General features: G+C 53.6%; 2 long non-coding RNA genes across 5 annotated transcripts; one reads left to right on the forward strand and one right to left on the reverse strand.

Annotated features, from left to right (window-relative positions):
• The first annotated feature begins 5390 nt into the window (after positions 1-5390).
• On the forward strand, positions 5391-6487 carry LOC141415608 (uncharacterized). Its single transcript, XR_012440610.1, has 2 exons — positions 5391-5637; positions 6386-6487. It is a non-coding gene; the product is annotated as an uncharacterized lncRNA (long non-coding RNA).
• A 1117-nt stretch (positions 6488-7604) lies between these two features.
• Positions 7605-20120, reverse strand: LOC141415757 (uncharacterized). 4 transcript variants are annotated; one of them, XR_012440715.1, is made up of 6 exons: positions 19988-20120; positions 19417-19661; positions 18961-19174; positions 18360-18505; positions 11546-11795; positions 7605-10581 (listed from the first exon to the last, which is right to left on the reverse strand). It is a non-coding gene; the product is annotated as an uncharacterized lncRNA (long non-coding RNA). The 4 variants fall into 4 exon arrangements; XR_012440714.1 differs by lacking the exon at positions 7605-10581 and having other exon boundaries at positions 10590-11747; XR_012440712.1 differs by lacking the exon at positions 7605-10581 and having other exon boundaries at positions 10590-11795.
• Between the last annotated feature and the right edge of the window lie 979 nt (positions 20121-21099).

Below are 21099 nucleotides of genomic sequence, written 5' to 3' on the forward strand. Positions count from 1 at the left end.
GCAGCAGCTTCCAGACATCACCTCACAAGCCTGAACCTCTCCAGCACCCCTGACCACCCGCCCCCCATTTCCCAGTGACCCAAAGCCCATCTGTCTGCAGGAAGTTACCTAAACCTGTCTGGGGCCTGTTTGGTTTCCAGATGGTGCTATTATGAAGAAGAAGCTCCCCACGTCCACACCCCACCAGCTGTGATTTGTCCTAATGTCACCTTCCACACACCCCAGGATCTGGCTCCACACCTGAGGTTGGGGACTAGGTGGCCTCCTCCACCTTCCCCTGCACTGGCTGATGCTTCAGCTGGCCTCCCTGATCTCCAGAACTCTCTGTGTCTTGGAGCCCTGGCCTGCTGTTGCCACTTCTGTCCTTCCCAGCCCTAGTGGCAGACACAGAAGTCATCCACAGGAACCAGCCCTTCTTTGTCCCCAGAGCCTTCACACAACAGAACAGTCCAGAGCACTCACAGGGTACCCCAAAGTGTTCACACCTGGCTGTCAGATCCCTCTCCAGCCCTGGGGCCAGGACTGAGGCACTGATCCCACTTAGCAGATGAGGAAACTAAGGCCTCACAGTTGGGGTGCTGAGGCCAGCCAGAAAGGGTGAAAAGGCATGTCCTGCCTGTCCCCATCATAGGATCAAGTACAGAGACACAGGGGGCCTCCTGCATCCAACCACTTGGCCCTGATGTGGGGAGGGACATGGCACAGCCTCAACTGGCTTCCAGTCACACATGTTTACACACAGGCACACACCACACAGACAGATGTGCACATTTTCATACACACACACCTTACATGCATACTTCATGAACATGTATACACCTTATGCACACACACCACATAGGCACACACACCATGAAGAGTCAGGGCATTCTGGACCCTAGTCTAGTCTTTCCTCTGGCCCATCTCCCACTTCTGGAGGGCACACTTTTAGTCAGTGCTGGGCAGGAGGTGAGAGGCAGAGGCAGAACCAGATCAGGTGGGAAGGCTGGAACCCATCAAGAAGCAGGTGTCTACTGCAGGGCGACCCTGGCTCACCACCTCCTTGCCCTCCTCCCTCCAATCCCCCCATCCTGCCTCTGCCCCCAGCCTCCAGCTCTGCAGGGACTGGTAGAAAATTGAAGGCAGTACGACTGCCTAGCCCTGAGGGCCACACCAGCAGGCTCTCCACTGTGGCGACACTGATTTATGAAGACCGTCTGGGCACCCAGCCAAGTCTGTAAGTCACGGACAATTAGGAGACGTACTCCAGCCCTCAGCCCCAGCCACTGTGGCCTGCGCCTGGCCTCTCAGGCTCCATACTCAGACCCACACTCCTAAGCAGCTTGGCTCCATTGGCTACCCCTTGCAGGCCTAGGGCACAGTCCAGACTCCAGCTCACAGATGAGGCATGTTGGCATCTTCGGGTAGTGGCTGCCAAGCTGATGACAGTGCCCAGGACCTCTCCAGCTGTGGCCTCTGGTAGCTTCAGTCACCAAGACCCATTTTGTCATCTTGAGGTTCTAACCCAGCTGGAGGCATGGCTCAAAGCAGTCAAGCACCTGCTTAGCAAGTGTGAGGTCCTGAGTTCAAACCCCAGCACTGCCAAAAAAAAAAAAAAATGTGAATTGGGACTTTAGCCAGTGTCAGGTAGGGGAGGACAGGAAAGGAGGGACCACCCAGTTCTGAGTGTCCCTACAAGTTCCAGAGTGGTCCCGTTGGACAGAGCTTGCTCTAATGGTCCAGGGGCATGGAGCTGTCACATGTGGCATCTCCTGGCCCTTCAAGGGACACCTGAGCCTTCGAAAAGTGGTTGTTGCAGAAGAGGAGCTGAATCTTTATTCCATTTAAGCAGCTGAACTTTGAATTGCCATGCATAGTGTAGCGGGTGAGGACCAGGCTGTGCGGGCCTCTGAAGCTGCAGTGGGATGATTGGTAGCACGAGCCATTTTCGTGCAGTGCCTGGGAAGTGAAGTTGAGGCGCAGAGCTCGCACCTTGTGAGGAGTTTTAAGTGCAGGAGATGGGAAACAGTGCTGACAGAAGACAGCAGGCTTCCCCAGACAAAAGAGGAGGCAAATTTGTGTTCAAAAGCACAGCTTAAAAAGGTGCTTTCTTGTGTACACATCCTGGCCTTGAAGAGTAGGCAAGTCTTGTCCCAAGAGCTGCTGTGTTTTCTATGTGTGATCACCCTGGCCTTGTGACAGGATGGCCCCGTAGCAGCTAAGAGACCACATGCAAGAGAAGGTGGAAGAAAACACACACTATGATTTAAAGGTAACAGGTCCTGAGCGAAGGTTTCAGGAACTGCACCTGCCCTTTTTCCCCACAGGGCTCCCTGTCTCACACATGCTTGAGTGAGACACACTTACTAAAAAATGTTCTGTTGTATATCTGAAGTTCGAATAGAACCCTGTACCCTGTATTTTGTCCACAGCCCTGCCCAAGTGGCTAGTGACTCTTGTACAGTGCCTGGGGACAGCCACCTGGGCATTCGGGCTTAGGAAATCCTGATTAAACCAAGGGGAAGAAGCTAGGGGCTACATTGGCTGTGGCTTCCCTGCCAGGACATGGTTGGCCAGAGGATGTGGTCCTTCTCCCAGCTGGGTCATTTCTAACTCTGGGGGATGAATGCGTGCAGATCCACTATGGCCTCCCTGGACCTAAGCCTGGCCTCCATGAAGCAGCAGCCCAGGCCTCACCCATCCCAGCATCCAGGGTCAGGGCACCTTGGCCCCAGCCCTGTCTGGACCACACATGCACCCTATGTGGGGCACATACACACCCTCACACACCCCAGACCAGCATACACCCTTGGAGGCCAACTTAGGGTTGGGTGTGGCAAGCCTCACGCAGAGCGGTATTCTAAACACAACCACGTAGACAAAACAGTGAATTGTAAGGCCGTCTCCACCTCCCCTAGCTAGGGCAAGGCTGTCAGGGAGCATTGGGCCCTGGCACACAAGGAGGTGTTTTCGTCTGAGGGCAGACTGCGTGCTGCGGCCTCTGTCGTGTCTGCTACTGAAATTTCCTGTCTGTTATTCTCTTCTCCAGGAAGAGATCTGAAACCCAAAACTTTTATTGCCCCTTTTAAAAGGCTTTACAGCTCCCCACCGACTTCATAGACTGTCCTGCTTCGTGGAGCTGGGATTGTAGTTATGGGCAGTGTGCTGGCTGCCCCGTCGGGCAGGCTGCCGCAGGGTCTTGGCAGGGGAGGACTCAGAGGAAGGAAGAGGAGGAGTGGGGAGGAGAGGGTGGCCATGGGCGTCTGTGGGAGGCTGGAAACCCAGGTGCACATCTCACCAGTGGATGAGCTGGTTAGAGGTTGCAGAGGGCAGGTAAACCCAGGACTCAGCTGCCACCTGCCCACCCCCCTGATGGCTGGGTGACCTCGACTCCTCCCTCCCACCCCCGTGCCCTGTTTCCTCACCTTTGAATGGGAACCATGGCCTCTCCCCATAGTCCCCTAGGGTGAATTAAGTCAGAGACTGGCTGGATTGGAAAAGCATTAGGAAAGTAAGACTACCGAAAGAGGTGGAGAAGATGGAAGAAAAGGTCAGGAAACAGGCTTAGAACTACCCAGACCTGGCTTCCAAATCTCCCTCTACTACCTGAGGCGAGCTCCATAATCCTCTCTGCCTCCGGTTTCCCCATTTGTGATGGTGCCCAACTCATGTAAATGTTATCAAGGCTAACTGAGACAAAACCCTCAGCACAATATTATTTTAATATCTTTTCATTGGCAATCATTTTCATGGTCAGGGGAAAGAAAAGGGATTTCTAAGCCTTTAGTGAGGATCCCTACCACCACAATTAAGACACCAAATACTCCCACTGCCAAGGAAACAAAATGCTTCAAACCAAGTGACCAAGAATTATGGATTAAGGGAGCAAGCCAGGAAGGCTGCCTGCAAGAGGCAGGTTTGAAACTAACATGAGAAAAGCAAAGTAGACTGACCAAACTGTGCAAGTCTGACTCTTGGGGCCACACAAGGGAGAGTGGATAGGTTGATCCTGAGGCTCTGAGGGTTTTAGGGGAGAGACCAACAAGAGTAGTGGAATGAGACCAGGGAAGGCCATGCAAGAGGAAGGCTGCTAGGGCAGAGAAGGGAGGCCTAGGAAGCAGGTGGCCCTGGAAGACAGCCAGGGCTGTCTGGGGGCTTTTCCCACTTCATGGCTGCCTTCTGCTCTCCCCGCATGCAGAGTCCAGTAGATGGCCCGGTTCTGGAGGTGTCTCCACAGGGCGGTTCTCAGTCTGCCCGCTTGGGCTGTCCTCCGCTGGGAGGAATGTTGAGGCAAGTCATCCATAAAGCTCTTGGAGGGCCGACCTGCTTTGTGGCACAGTACAGAGTCACGGCCACCCTGTTTCCTAGGTTACCCTCTTCCCTATGTCCTTTGAGGAATGGGGGAGGGGTGGTGGGACAGCCCCAGCATGCCCAGGGGCTGAGGCCAGGGGACGTTTGAGACCCTGGCAAGCCTGGACACGTGGCGTGCTCCCACACTGTCTGGGTGAAGGGTAAAGGAGTAGAAGGGTTTTTTCACCTCTGTTTCAGTGAGGGACTAGCCTTCTGCCTCCTGCACAAATTCACATACAGCAAACGATTAGCCAGTGATCACAGAGGCTTAGCCTTGGCCCCTGCTGACCTGAGAGCTGGCAGCAGGCTAGAGCAGCCTACAGGCCAGCTCTGGAGTGCCCACCCCAGGGCTGTGCGACCTTGGACAAGGCCTTTCAGCCCCTAGCACCTTCCAGCAGTGATAGCTGCTAGTCCTGCCAAAGCTGTCCAATGGGACAACAGAGGTGGCGGGAACACCACTTACCTCCCACCACAAAGAACCTGTGCTGACTGGGTCAAGAATGCTGGCAGAGGTACACAGAGGCCCATCTCACTGGCAGAAGGGCGTTATGTTGTCCACCTGTGTGTTGTGGGCTCTTCCTCCCACCCACATGTACAGTGGGGAGACAGAAGGACCTGAGGCTCTACCCTGCCCACCAAGAAGCCCCTTTGACAAGAGGAGCCCAAGCTCATCCCAGGACTTGCCAGAAGACAAGGTGAACACCTCAAGTTCAGAGCCAGGTGGGCAGCCCGACCCAGGCAGAAGCAAGCGTGGTGCTTTGGCCTGGCCTGGCGGGGGCTCTGCCCAATCACTCCCTTCCCTTCCGAGAAGCCGGGCCTCCCGCGCCTTCCCTGAGTTTTGTTTTCCTAACAGCTCGGCCAACAGGAGCCTGCTGGCCCAGGGCGCCAGCTGGAGCCAGGCTATCGGGTAGCTGCGGCCACATCTGGAAGATGTTTGGGCAGAGTCCCCTCCCACACTCTCCCCCCTGCACAGCGGCAGGCAGCCGGTCTGAGCCCAGCTGATAAGCGCCTGCTACCAGCTCAGGGCTCCAGGAAGCTGTGGCCTCAGACCAACTGCTCATCCGTCCAGGGTGGGAGAGCAGGGACAGAGGGAACTGGGGCTGCCTCTGGCCTCTGGGCAGCCTGCTGACTTCAGAAATCACAGAATAGCAGGATGGAAGATGTCAGCACGGAAGGCAGACTCCACTCTCACAAGGTCTAGCTCATTGCTCCTTGCAAACACCTGCTCTTCTACATGGGGACCCAGAAGCCAACATCCTGCCAGGGTCATGATCACACCTGGGGATGGGACAGACTTCGTGCCTAAAGGTGACTCAAACCTGTGTGTGCCTTCTTGTGCACCTTAGCCCTCCTGGCCACCCCCATTTTACAGGTTGGAAAGCAATATCAGTTGAGGCGTCACCCTGATAGAGCCACAACCAGCCCTGCTTTGGGTTGTCCTAATTCTGTGTTCTGTCCCCTGTCCCTGGAGACCTCCTTGTGCCCTGTTCTGCTATCTGGTGGCACAATGGAGGACTTTGTTGTAGCCATCAAAGCCACTGAGTACCCAGGAAACTTGGCTGGTGGGTTCATTCTGTCAGCTGTCCTGCTGGACAGGAACCCTGCCTGGCAGCCCCTGCCAGGCCCGGTGCAGGACTGGTCACACAGGCAGCACCCTGCAAATATACAAGTATGCAAACCAGAAAATGAGCCTCAGGGGAAACAGTCCACTGCTGGCTCTCACAGTGCCTGCTGGTCAACTGTGTGAGTACCTTGGACCGTGCCCTGCAGGTCTCTCAGCTGCCCTAGGAGATTATGACAACCCTTTTTTTTTTTTTTTCCTGGTGCTGACTACTGATCAAGGATTGGCTATGAGCCGGCACAAAGGAACTTTGGGGGTGAGGGGAGAGTCCTAAAACTGGATTGCAGTGAGGGTTGCATAACAAAGCAAATTTACAAAAACTCATTGATCTTAGAATGGGTGAATTCATGATGTGTAATTATATATCCATAAACTCTTTGTATAAAAAAACCTCCCACTGTAATTTAATGGTGGATTTGTTTTTTCTCTTTGTAGTTCTGCCAAATTTTGCTTTCTGTATTTTGAGGATTTTGTTATTAGGCACATTCAAGGTAAGAGCAGTTACATCTTTCCAATAAATCACACTTTTATCATTAAGCAATGAGTACTTTATCTTTAGTAGCTCTTTTCACTTAAAGTGTATTTTTCTGATAGGACTATATTCTTCCATTTTTTTAGTATTTGCATAAACTTTTAACCTCTTCCTATCTTTATGATTGAGAACTGTTTCTTATTAAAAAAAAAAAATAGTAGCCTGAAATTCCTGTCTTTGAATTATAATGGTAACTGTCAATCTAGGTGTATTCATTTCTACGATCTTATTTGACAATCTTTTCATTCTACCTCCTCTGTGTTTATTTTTCTCACCTTTCCTGCCTTCTTTTGAAGTGCTGGGTTGTTCATTCTGCTTTCTTCTGCTTAGAATATATATGGTGTGTTTTGTTTTTCTTTCTCAGAATTCTTGCAACTCAGAGCCTGTGCTTGCTAGGCATGTGATCTATCGCTTGAATGGCTCTGCCAGCATTTTTCATGTTGGTTATTTTTGATAGGGTCTCTCACTTATGCCCGGGTTGGCCTGGACTGGATCCTCCCTTTTGTGATTCTTACGTAGTTAGGATAACAGATACCACCATGATCAGCTTTTTTTTTTTTTTTTCAATGGTTAAGATGGGGTCTCACAAACTTTTTGACCAGGTTGTCCTCAAACCACAATCCTCTTGATCTCCACCTCCCGAGTATCTGGGATTACAGACATGAGCCACCACCTCTGGGCAGTGTTTCTGAAGATTATAGTCTATGGTAAACCCATACCTTCACCCTCCTCTAGAACATCCCACCAACATGAATACCTTTGAATTCTCCCTGCTCCTGTCCTAGCTTTAAGGGCACTATTAATTTGAATTTTCGCTCTATCTTTATTTAACTCCCTTGTGGCTTTTGTTTCTGTTTACCACATGCAGAGAAATTCTGTTGGTTTAGATCTTGTCTTATGCTCCAATTTTCTCTCTGGGACTTCTGCCTCACACCATACTTTCTTGGTTTTTACTTGCATTTGATGGAATTTATTTTTCACTGGATATTGACTGCTAGGCGATAATCATTAGCTCTCAGCATTTGGAAGAAATTGCTTCATTGCCTAGCTCTCATTGCCCGTGCTGGGATGTAGCTCAGTGGTAGAGCACTTGCTAGAATGTGCAAAGCCCTGGGTTCCATCCCCATTCCAAAAATAAAAAACAAAGTGAGCTCTCCATTTAATTATCTTTTAAGGTAGTGTACATTTTTCTTCTGGCATTTTTTAAGACTTCTTTTGGTTTGGGGTGTTCTGCATTTTTATTCCAGTGTGCCTGGGTATGCAATCCTTCTCTGTCTTACTGCAACTCACTTGGTTTGTTTGCTTGTTGTGGTGGCACTGGGATTTGAACTCAAGGCCTTGTGCTTGCTAGGCAGGCACTCTACCACTTGACATGTACCCAGCTCTCGTTGGGTTTCATTAGATCTGAAACAGTCTCAGTCATAATCTTCTCTCTTCATTTTCTCAACCTCCAACTGCCACACATTTCCTTTACACTCCATTCTCCAAGTTGTTCATAGTTCTTGGTCTCTGTTGCTCAGGAATGCCATTTTCCTCATTCTTTTTGCCTTGTTCTTCAGTTGTGTCTCATCTATTATTAAACTGCTTCCTCTGCATGCCAGCACTGTTTGAGGTCCAGGAAATACAGCAGAAAATGAGGCAGACAGAGAGCATCCCTGCTTCCAGGGAGCTACATTTCCTGGGAGTGGGTGGAGGGGCAAGCCCATGAGGGTCTGCAGAGTCCTCTGTCACAGAAGCACCATATGAAGCTATAGTTGGGACCCACGGCTGCGGTTACAAAGACCTGTGCCCACAGTGGCCGTTTCATTCAGCCTGAGTCTCAAGGCTAGGCCCCTCTGCAAAGGACCTCTGAGGCCGCCACCTGAAAGAGCTCACTGACCCCTGCAGCACAGGGGAGGCTTGCAGCTTGCCACAGGTCTGCATTCACTTTTCTCTCCAGAATTCGACGACATATACTGCAACCTATACTCAGCGAAGATCTCTGGCTGGCACCTGTACATTCAGGGAGGGCAAAGGTCACTAGGCTTCTCTCTGCCCATAGCCCTGGAGGGCATGAGTAGGAAGTGACAAGCCTGTCCAAGGGAAGGCAGACCCTTCCCTAACTTCACAAGCCTGAGCCCTTACATACCTGGGAGGCTTTTAGGAAGTCAACACCCTTTCCCAAACTCAGCAAGCCAAGAAGTCTGAGCCTCTGTCCTGTTATTCCAAGGGTCTTGAGTCCCTGAAAGGGCCCCAACACTTGTGGTGGGTAGCTCCTTGGTCAGCAGAGCTGCTGGGGAGGGGATGGACGTCCCCCACTGTCACACGGGGAACAGCTGGACACAGCTGTGTCCCGAAGACACTGCCCCAGCTCTGCTTGGAACACAGCGTCAGACGCCATTCCTTACATGGGCTCTGCTCCAGGAGGCCAGGCCAGAGGACGGCGTGTCCTGGGGCTTGGCTGGCCCTGTCCCAACCTGACAAAGCAGTCCCCAACCCGTCTCCAGCCCTGTGGCGGGAGGACATCTCCACCTCACAGCAGAGGAACGTGCACACTCTCTCTGAAGTCTTCCCAGGCTGGGGACCGTCTGTGAGACGGGCAGGGTGCTGGCATTTTCCCAAGTGGCTGGGGGACAGCTGGAGAGAGCTTAAAATGTCTAGAACCCTCACTGTTGGAATTTAAGGAGCTAGTGAAGCTGTCTCCAAATCCTGTACCCAAGCCACCCCAGCTAGGACTCCCTCTATCCACCCTCCACTTGTATTTCCTGCTCAAAAACTTCCTGTGTCATCATGGTGCCACCCTGTCAGGACTCCCAGCAGATGGTGTCACCTGTTCTCCAGCTGTGTCTCCACCTGTTCTCCACCACCACACCCCCGGCATGTACTTCATGCCTCTGACATCTGCAGCTGGACAACACCTCGAGGGCACCTCTGCTCCCTTACTTACAGGCTTAACTTTGGCCTCCTCTGCAGCTCCTCACTAGCACTCCATCATCACTTGTCTTGAGAAGGTGTCTCCCCACCTGACAGAGCCCCCAGAGAGCCAGAACTCGGTGCCCACTGACCCATTCTCCCCTCCAGATCCTCAGCCCAGTGGTCAGCAGCCACCATCAATGTGATGGACTGAAAGCTTCCGGGTCTTTCACTTTTTATTTTCATTTTTTTTCTCCAAAGCAGAACATAGTCAGCAATAGCTCTGGGTAAGGTGGAAGCAACCATCCAACCCTTTCAAATCTTCCTCAGTCACTCATGCGTTGTAGCAAAATCCAAATCGAATAACAAAAAGATCATTAAAGTCGGCACCACAAACGTTTGTCTCTGCAGTCACATCTGTAAGGCTGCTGTTCTCCATGAACGTGTTCGACCTGGAGAGGTCCCTGAGTGGCAGGTAAAGCCAAAAGCCCATTTTGCAGCTCAGGCCACTAAAGTGCAGAGAAGTGCAGCATACCCAAAGTCAAGGTCTACTAAAAGCAACGTAACTGGCAGCAGGTTCCAGCTGCCACGGTCTTGCCCTTCCCTGTGCACAGCAGCATCATGATTTAGCACAATTAGGGTCACACACAGTCTATGGAACCCTGTGACCCTGGGGCACCATCTCTCATGAGCACCAGCTAGCCGCATGTTTTCATTTCATACCCATCACCTCCCAGACCACCAGATCAGCCTGAGTGAGACAGATGGACAGGAGTTCCCGGGAAGGGGCTGGCCAGGAGGGCTACACACCCTGTCCATTGGCCAGCCAAGCCCAGAAACCATTCCCAGAGGCCTGGCTGCTGCTCAGCCCAGAGCAGCCGACTGGCGGGAGTGAAGGTTTTGAGCTCCCGATGGGGGAAAGGCCAAGTCAGCTGCAGCTGAGCTTCCCAGAGGCCAGGGCGGGTTCCAGGACATCAAGTCTGCATTTCAGGCCAGCCAGCTTCAGGAGAGCATCAGAAGGCCTGGAACAGTGAGAGTGCAACAGACACTAAGGAGATTTCCAGTCACGTGGAACCTTCTTCTGCTTTGTCCTGAGCAGCAGGGTGAGGAAAGTGAAGCAGGAGGCACTCAGGCTAGATTGGAGAAAGCACTGGGACAGTTGCATAGGCTCTATGGCACTCTGCTTTCCCTCTGACGAATGGCGATCCTGTGGGAAGGAAGGAGGGAACATGGCAGTAGAGCCCCAAGGAGCCTCAGCCCCCACCCTGGGTGCTCAGAAGATAACTCAGGGAGCCCCAGCATCTGCAGTGGGCTCCATGCTTCAAGCTCCCTACAGATGGAGTGCAGAGCCAGCAGCTTCAGGGATTTAGGCTGGCTGCACCCCTTCCAGGACTCCCCTTGCTGGCTGCCACTCCTAGCCTGGGGCTGCAAGGTTGCATGTATGCTCATACAAGCCAGCCCCTACATTTTGGGAACTCCTCATTTGGCAAGGCCTGTTCGACAGACATCTGCCTACTAACAGATGTCCAGACAAGGGGAACTTAAGAAAGAACAGAGACAAAGCCAGGGCAGCGTCCCCAAATCAAGACACTGACAAGAATTGTATCGACAAGCAGGGATGGGCCCCAGAATGATGGTCAGAGGACTTCCCTGGATTTGGGGCCTCTGGACTATCATCCATGAAATGCAGTGAGGCCACCCCGCCCAGTCTGAAGATTCCTCAGTTTGCAGAGCCTTGATGCTGCATGCATGACATAAGCCCATTCTTTCTACTTAGACAGTGAGTTCACATGGGCTCCACTGACACAGAACCCTGGGAGACTGTGACCAGGGGCTAAAGGGGAAAAGTGGGCTTGGTTCCACCCAGTCCTTCACATAAGCCTCTCATTTCAAGTGCAACTGGGATTGGTTTCCAAGCCAGAGCACCACAGACCTGCAGACCACCCACCTGGCCTGGCATATGTAGGGCTGGGAACAGGATTCCAGAGCCATCCAGCCCCTCTTGACCTTGCCCACAGTGAGACCTGAGCCCTTACAGGAGGCATCAAGGGCTCCAGACAAGAAAGGCCCTAACATGACCCCAGCAGTCCATCCTCCCTACAACCCCCAGGAATGTCCTCTTTTCCATGGTTTCTGGGCCCCTCCACCACTCCTGTAAGGCCAGCAGAAACCTGGTATCACCCTCCAGGCTGAGAAAGCAAGTCATGGAACAGGCTCCAAAAGCCACTTCCTCTGGCAGCCTCTCTTCCTCCACACAGGAGCCCCTTAGGTGAGAACATGCCGGACCTCGGTGTCTCCACTGAGCCTCAAGTCACAGATTTGGTGTGGGCCAAGCTCCTCAGATAGACATTCCTCATTCTTCCAAGATGAAGCCTTCAGATGAAGGGGAGGAGTAGACAGACAATCCATTTGCATCTTCCCCTGAAATTTTGGATATTGTAATCACAATTGTCCAGGGCAACAAGACCAACTGGAAGCCAAACCCAGGCAGTATAGACACAGGTCCATAACACACACACACACACACACACAATGTTCACATAGTACCTCCATGTGGTACCCACACTGCCTGCTCCCCACAATCTATTGCAGCTCACCTGCTGCTGACAGTCCTTCCCCACATACCCAAAATGAAGCCACTTTCCACCCTGGGGCCTCTGGAATGACCATGTCTTTCTATGACCTGTCACTGTCACCGGCTGGCTCCCCACCAGCTGGCTCCCCACCAGCCTTTGCTATGAGCTCAGTTATCACTTCCTTCAGAAAGCAGCCTGTCCCCTCTCCTGGCTGCCTTCAGAGCCTCCTCTCAGAGACCCTTGAGACCCCTCCCCACCCAGCCTGCCCAAGGCCCTATGGTTTTCCTCCCCATAGCAGACTGGAGCCCCCTTGGGGGGTGCTGACTCAACTGCATCTGAGAGACATCCAACCAACAAGTGGATGTGGTACTGTCCCCCTCAGACTGGCAGAGATGTTGCTCATTAAAGCATGGCCACACACATCTGTCCACACACGTTTGTATGGAAAAGGGTTCCTTCCCTGAGTGATGGCCAAAACAGCTGCCTAGGCCCGATGAAGCTGGTGGGAAAGCTGTGGTAGCCACCAGCTCTGGAGGGACAGGATCTTGTGCTTGCGGGGGTGTCCATAAGAGACAAACAAACCTCTGAGACACTGGTGTCCTCAAACCATCAGCCACACCTCCAACTGGCAGCCCGAAGCCTCTCCCCCAAGACTCACCTCCATGACCCTTCCAGAAAGTACCTTGTGGTCAACATGGAGGGCAGGTGGAGGAGTCAGAGTCTGGAGCTCCCACCCCCAGGGCAGTGGCCTGTTCCCATCTCCTCCTGGACCAGGGTCCAGAGCTGCCCAGCATTAGGACAACTGGGCTCCCAGGCCCATAGCCTGTCTCACTCCTAGCACCCTCTGCCTGTGGCCAGTGAGTGTTCCTGGGGGCGGTGAGGGAGAGCGTGAAGGAGTCTGGGTCCTGGACATGCGCAAGGAGCACAGGTAGAAAGAATCCCTTGTTCCTCCCTAAAACCTACCAGGCAAACCCAGCCTACCCAGGGTGAGCACAGGCCCCAGAACTCACCCAGCCTTAGAACTGCCCCCATTCACCTGGGACCTCCTCATCTTCATGAGCACCATGTCTGCGGGCTCTAAGGAGTAGCAGGCATCATGAGGGGACAGGAGCGGTGCCCCAAGACATGCTGTTCCAAGACCCCTTGGCTCCAAGATGGCAGCAAAGCAAGCATACCCCAAAGGCCCCCAAAGGCACATGACCTTTGGCCCAGCCACCTGCTCCCTGCCCACAGTTGTTTCCCCATGCATGCTGGGAGGTCTCTAGGAGCTGGGGGGCAGGGGGATTGAATAGGGCAGATTGGGACAAGAGCCCAGCAGAGTGCCTGCTGCAAACTCAGGGACTGAAGCCCAGCACGGCCTGGTCACACCAGCCAGTTATGCTTGAACCAAATGCAAACTCCAGGACCACTACATCCCCACTATCTGTCAGGCCATGGACAAGTTACAAGCCGCCTGTCACTTGGGTTTCTCAGTGTTCCCATGGTTTAAGGACAGGGTGTGCCTCCCAGGGATACAGGAGGTAGGTTATGGGCACACTGCACCACAGGAGCCGTCAAGGCACCCTCCCATCCACCACCAGCCAGCCACAGTCTGCCAACCCCAAAGACCCTGGAATCCACTTGCCAGCCCTTGGGCCATTTCCAACAAGGGTAAGCAGATCAGTCAAAGCCAACAATGCAGACATTTAAAAGGAAATGGTCAGATCTGGTGTGTGAGAGTGGCGCCCTGGAGGCAGATCCTGCCTGTCCCTTCCCTGTAGCCTCCCCAGCCCCGTCTTGCCCAGCCCCGAGCAGGATAGATCCTTCTCCCTAGAAAGGCAGCAGTCTCAGCCAGAGTTTGACACCCCACTTGCCTGCTTCCCAAGAGTGTGACAGAACCCCTCTGCGCCTCAGTTTCCTGTTCTGTAACATGGGAGGCTGTATCCCCTTTGCTATCACAGGAGCAAGTGAAGACTAATCACCATGCATGCTCGGGACTCAGGCTTGGGTGCAGGAAGCACCATCAAATGGCAGCTGTAAATAAACAGACCATGGTTGGCCCAACCAGTCTCCATCTCGACAGCAACCCCTGAGGCCCCTCCCAGGAGTGCTGGCCTCAGCTCTGTCTCTAAGCTCCCACCTCCCCACCCCTGAGGTGCCCCCAGGTCTCCCAGTGGAACATTTTTAACATACTCTAAACCGTCAGCAAAACAAGATGAAAATTTAGTAATTGCTTTTGGTCAGTCAGGGGCCAAAAATAACCCAGGGGAAGTGGCCCAGGCCACCTGCAACCCTGGGGACTCCATCTGGGCTCTGTCTGAACATGAAACAGGAAGGGTCTGGGCCTGATCCTGCCACCAGCAACCAGGACAAGGTGGGAAGACAGGCAGGGACTCAGAGAAGGGAGGACGGCAGGACAGACCGAGACTGTCACTTAGCCCACTTTAGGCCAGGAAGTGTCCAGCCATCCGGAAAAATGTAATGTCATACTTGAGCAAGAAAAGCAGCTGTTATGCTACTTAGCGGTCACAAATACTTGGCTGTGTCCTGGGAGAGGGTTTTGGCCAAGGGTTTGAGGAGGCAGATGCCAGGCTGGCAGGGCAGGTTTCCACCCCAGTCTCACACCCTCTCTAGTCTCCCCCAGGCCAGGCCAGGCCAGGCCCACTTTACAGATGAGGAAACAGAAGCTCACAGAAAGGGAAGATCACATAGCAAGGACCCAAACCTGAGTCACCTGGCAGGGACCCCAGAAGCAGACACAGGCTTCTATACTGCAGGGTACAAGGAGAGGTGGCAGACCAACAGAGGGGATGGCACAGCCTCGCCTTAGCCTTCATGCCCCTATTCGGCACACACCTAACATCTGTGCGTTGTTTGAAGCCCCATAAAGGTCCCCAGGAGCATCTTGTAGGCAATGTACAGTCAGGTCTTTAGGGAGAAGGAAAACAGAGGGGTCCTACCAAGGCCTGGCTCCCAGGACCTGTTTCCACCCTGCAAGGGAACTCCTCCCCACATCATCCTTGTTAAGAAGGATAGCAGCTCCCCTCTGTGCAGCTGTCCATCTGTCTATCTGTCCCTCTGCTATCAGCATGCCACTCCTCTGATTGTCATGTCTCCTCAGGATAGAGAAGAGGGTCCCTGTCCATCACCCCATTCCTAACTACCCATGGCCCTGTGAGCCCAGTTTCTATTCTCATCTTAGGGAGGATACTGAGGTTGGGAGGAAGACAGTGACTGGCACTGGGCCTCATGGCTCTAGGTTGCTCTTGTTCTCAGATAAGTGTGGGACCTAGAGCTGCCCACCCCTCAATGGGGAGCTAGTCTCAGCTTCCAACCCCAGGCTGCCCTCCTTCTCTTCCTCCCGCTCCTCCTCTTCTTCCTGCTCTTTTTCATCTGAGAATACCCCTGGCCCATCTCAAGGGGTGGCCATGCGTCACCAGAGCCAGACTGTCTTGAGAGCCACCCTGCCTGCTTCTGAGGACAGATCCTCTGTGCCTTATTCTGGCTGCAGAAATGAGGAGGGCTCCCAGCTCTGGGGCACACCTGTAAGCACATTTACAGTGTTTAAGCTCCTTCATCCCAGGTGAGGAGAGTGTCAACATCTGACTCCATCGGGAATGCATGAAGCAACAACAGACAGCTCCTCCTGAAGGGCCCAGACCCCAAAGGAGGACTTGCCTTGCCCCGCTGTGGACCACTTTAACCTGGCGTCGCAAACATCCACCAGCCTGCAACCTGGCAGAAAGGGTGCCCACTCCTGAGCTGAGCTACAAAGGTTAAACACACATGCCCACAGACGTGTTTGCGCACATGCATATACAAGCACATACACACAGATCCAAGTGTGTACATACACAAACACAAGCATAGACCCATCGACATGTGTACACGCATGTCTTTACACACAGATACACACATATACGCATGCCTGGGCACACACATACATAAATGCATATACACATGGACGTGTGCACACACAAGGATACACACATGCACAGAGTCACATGCACAAACATGCATTCATACGGGCATATGTATGCAGGCTCATGCATATGCATATGGACACAGAGACACACATGAATACATAGGCACACCCACACACACAGAGGAGCACATACATGTGTACATCCACACACTCAGCCTCTCTTTGCAAGCAGCTGGAAGAACAGTCTCACCAGCCCCACATGGACTGTGGCGCCCCCGGCCTCACTCCTCAGTCCCATCCTGTCATCCTTTGCAACACCCAGCCCAACAAAAAACATACTTTCCTAACCTCAGGTATTTGGCTGTCCAGCATCCCCTGGGAGAGCAGGAGGAGAGGTAGGAGACAGGCAGGAGAAACCTCAAGGCAGAACCACAATGTTTACAGAATGGGTCACTGAATTACACAGAACAATATTTTCCTTGCAGATGCAATTCCTTCCAGGCAAGTCATGTGCCAAGGCCTGTGCTTGCCCCAAGCGCTCTGGTGAGGGCCTGGACATGTGAGAGTCACAGGAACTGGGCCAGATGGAGCAAGCTGGCCGCTGGAAACGCATCAGAAACCACAGGGCATTTTCACAGACCCTGGTCGGAAATGCACGTACATGCAGCCTGCATGCATGCTACCCTCATCTGCCCACACTTCTTGTTACCACTGGGCCTCGGGCTGGGCCAAGACCTCGAGCTGGCCAGCTCCCAGGAGGGCACTGACTCCTTGGCTCATCTGGGCTTCCCTGCATCTTTCACATCTCCCCAAGTCCTCGTGACTCCCCAGTTAACCCTGGAAGCTGCCCACAGAGGTGTGAAGGCCTAAAATAAGGAGACATGGTCACAGCACTTGAGGGGATGGAGTCTGAGGTTTTGGCTCTCCCTCTGACCACTTCTGAGAGGGGGCGAAGAGGGACAGGGACCTCCACAAGAGGTCCAGCCCTGCCCAGCTGGCAGGTACTAACAGCTTGTGCTGGATTACAAAGGCCACCCAGACCTCAGAAGTTGGGACTTGGGGTCACTCTTTGACCAGATGCACCAGGAGAGCAAGGGTGGAAATGCAGAGAAAATAAGAGAGGTCTGGGTGTCCTGCCTGCAGCTTCTCCCCTCTTCCAGCAGGGAGGGGAAGGGACAAAGGGAGCAGAAGGTCAGAGGTGGTGGGAGTTGTACTTGCTGCCTGTCTCCCCCAGGCCATGGCTGCTGGGGGTTCTGTGACCTCCAACACTCAGGGGCCCCACAAAGAGCCTTGGGGGAGCTGCAGAAGGTCCATCCCAAAGTCGCCCCTCAAGGTGACTCCAAAGCAGAAAAGATACCAAGTGAATGGTAGCCCCAGTGGCCCGTCTTCCGCAGCCCACCCTGCTGAGAGTAGACAGTCAGGAAGGCCATGGTCTACCCTAGGAGCCTTTATTCTCAGTCCCTCCACCCAAAGTGTACCCTCTGCTGCTTTAGGGAGTCCCCCAAGCCTCAGGACTCCAACTCCATCCCCCTCTTGGAGTGCCTCCTGAAGCCTCTTCCACTTCCTAGCTTGTCTGTTCCAGTACAGATAGGACCAAGGGGCTGGGCTAAGGCCATCTAGGCCCAGGAAGATTATCTGCAGCCTGGACACACAGACATGCGCTTTGGCTTCCAAAGTGGAGAAGGAGGGAGCAGCACCCCTCATTGGGACCCTGGCTGGCAAAGAGCAGTTTGGGAACCTGAAGCCTCAGGACTTGACCAGATATAGAACCCTCTCCTTCTGTGACAGGGAGGACCTGAGGCCCCAGTTCAGGGAGGACAAGGAAGCAGCCAGCCTCTGCCCTTCCCACAGTCTGTCCCTCTGCCTAGGACAGCTTCCCTGGAACCCCATGCCCCCTCAGGCCCCAGGGCCACCTGCCTGTCTCTGACCACTGACCACCGTCGCCTTAGCTTACCTGCCTGGCCTTCGCACACTGCAATAGCTTTTTCTCCCATTCCCTGGCCAGACCCGAGCTGCTGCAACACCCAGGCACACTGCTCCCCACGGAGCCTGGCACATAGTAGGGCTCGCGAGAGGGGTTTGTTTCATGAGAGACAGTCTTGGAGCCTGCAGATCATAACCTAAAGGTCTTCCATCCTGGTAAAATACCCATCAGAGATGAGGACATGGAAGGCGGAAAGGCACCCGTGTCCTGGGTGGGAGCTACCAGCATTTTTCCAATTACAAATTACCTCCTCCCTGAGGACATTTTAGTAAGAAGATTGTGGATACAGAGTTGGGAGAAAGATGGTGAGTAGAAAGTTGTTAAAATCAGTTCTCTCTGGATAACAGTATTTGTGCTTTCCCACAATCTCAAATATTTCCACCTTAAAAAAATGAATTGCCAGGCTGGTAGTATGGCTCAAGTGATAGAGTGCCTGCCTAGCAAATGTGAGGCCCTGAGTTCAAATCCCAGTGCTGACAAGTATAAATAAATAAATAAATAAATAAATGAATTGCCTTCACCTCTGACCTGCCCACCACTGGGCATCCCTGGGGAATCCTCCAAGCAGCTGTTGCAATTCTGTATTCACACACCAGGTGGCAGTCCAAGACCAGCACATCCTCCAGTTCTCGGCCTCCCTGGCTTTCCCCATGGGTTTTCTGGGTCCCTGGTGTAGAACAAGAGGCCCCCACACAGGAGTGCATGCTGGGGAGATGACCACGGAGGAGCAGCCCACTGGAACCCTCCCACTAATGCCCAGAAGTGGGTATTGCCATCCTCGCGTGAGGATTGGACTGGAAAAGGGACTTGGCCACTGGTACACAGCCTAGCATGGGTAGAGCCTGCATGTCCCCACTCACTGTCATTTCACAAATAGGTGGGGGGTCACTTGGATTTATCTGAAGTACCTAAGGTGAACTTCCAAAGACAAAGACATGGCACACAGCAAGCCAGGGTGGGATGTGGACAGAGCACTTGTGGAGGTCTGGGCCTCTTAGGCCATGTGTGAGGCCTCCTAGGAGCCAGGCTTCAGAAACAGCATCGATTGGCAGAGCAAGTAAGGTATGGGCCCAGAGTGGTTTGGAAGTCCCAGCTTCCCCACTGTCCCCACCTGGAACCCACCTTAGCAGGAGGTATGGCAGGGCCTGCCCAACACCAGCCAGGCAGACAGCAGGAGGAACAGGAGGATGAGGGCTGAAGCCAGGGTCACAGAGGGTACCAGGTCTGAGTCCTCGTGGCCAGGGATGGCATCACCAAGGGCATCTCCAGGAGCTTCAGGGGCCCCGGACAGCTGGGTCCCAGAGACCTTCTCTTCTGGCGGCCCTGGGCGGCCCATCTGTGGGAAGGAGGGGTCAAGGGGCAGGACCTCCCCTGGATAGGCCCCACCTGCCATCTTCTACCTGCCCTCTGTCCCTTTCCCTTGGAAGCCCTGCCGGAAACATCGACCTAAGCAGGGTCCACAAGGTGCCTCACTGTGACCCCAGACAGTGACTCTGGGCCTCAGTTTTCCCCTCTGCAAAGCGGGGTGAGGAAGGCCCCTGGTGGGGGGTGCACTGGATTCATTCCCCATCTCCTTACCTTCCCTTGACATGCCAGGTCTGGGAAGTCAGGTTCAGCCCCACTGCCCCCTCAGAGACCTTGGCCCGGGTGCCGCGGCCCCGGAATGCTACTTTGCCAGTTTCCCGGGCACTGGGAGGCTGTCAGGCTGGTCTGGAGGGATCTTTGTTAAGCCCTGGAAGGAGCTGCACCCACGCTGCTGGCCACGCCCTCTGCCTGACGGCGTCGGTCGGTCGGTCGTGAGGTGATCAGTGAGGTGCATCCATCTTACAGATGAGAGAATGAAGCTCAGTGAGCAAGAAGACTCCTGAGAAGCCCCAGGAGCTGGCAGAGGCAGTTGTGACAGCCCAAAACCAGACACATGGCAGGTGACTTCCCTGCACTGGGCCATAGGCCTCTCCTCTAAGCAGGGATAGAGTTCAAAGTGGGTCATCTGTTAAGGACCAGTGCCCTGGCCTAACCAAGAAAGGAGGTAGTCCTGGAGTCAAGGGTAGTCTCTGGTCCCCAGAGGGCCAGACTCCCAGACCTCTCCCTCTACTCCAGGTGTGCTGAGTATGCCCTCTTCCTCTCAAATCCTGGGTTCTGTAGTTACCTTCCAGCCATGGGGCTCCCATGTTCTGGGAGAGGACCGCCCCTCTGCTGCCACACTTCCCAGGACAGGTACTGGCAGAGTAGCCCAGATGAGCCTTTCCTCTACAGAAACACCTCCTTGGGAAGAGGCTGGAGCTAGGCTTCAAGAAATGAGGAACCCAGCCAGGAGCTACGCCTCCACACTGGCTGCGGGTGTGTCCAGGCAGAGAGGAGCAGGCTCTCTCCCAGACCAGCCTTCCTTCCACTACTGCTAAACAGAGTTCCCACATTGGGGAGCAGGCACTCAGGAAGGAGAGGGGGCTCTGAAGTCAAGTCAACAAGAGGCTTCCAGACAAGATGAGATTAGAAGCCAGCCCTAGGCAAAGAGTTCACGAAACCCTATCTCAAAAATACCCAACACAAAAAAGGGGTGGCGGAGCAGTTCAAGCAGTAGAGTGCCTGCCTAGCAAGTGTGAGGCCCTGAGTTCAAACCAGAGTACCTCAACAAACAAGAGGCTTCCAGACCCTCTGGTGACCAGTGCTGTGTCAGGCACAGCGTGAGCAGGGGGGAAGAAACCCCCCCAGACCTCCTCAGTGGCCTGGTCCCTAAGCACCCAACTGGCACAGACCCAGGCAAGAGAATGTGGCAAGCGCACCAGCAAGAGAGTTGAAACAGGTGTTGAAGACCACCAAAATGATCCTTGCAGAAGGATATTATCCTTTAAGGACAAAGATGATCCTCACATTGTTAACTTTAAAAGTGGAATGTCTGAAACATCTTGCCTGCTACAGAAGGTTCGTTAGCAAGTTCAAGTACTCAGCAGAACCTCACAGCGCCCTTTAAACAGAGCTGTGAACCACGGCTTGGCACTGGCTTTGTTTTAGCCACAAACAAGGCACAACCGGATCGTCCATCAGAAGGTGGGAGAACCACCTTTGGGATGTGTATACAGTGTGGATGTTACACGTCAGAAACAGAGAACCGGCTTGAAAACCACAAACTCGCCACATGAAAGAGGCCAGACAAGACAGGTTCTTGAGATGTGGTTCCGTCCCTCAGAAACCCAGCAGAGATGGATCTAATCTGCAGTCACAGAAAACAGCAGTGGTTTCCTGGGAGGAAGAGGGGTCCTG

This window comes from Castor canadensis, chromosome 13 (assembly GCF_047511655.1).
Source record: "Castor canadensis chromosome 13, mCasCan1.hap1v2, whole genome shotgun sequence".
NCBI lineage: Eukaryota > Metazoa > Chordata > Mammalia > Rodentia > Castoridae > Castor > Castor canadensis.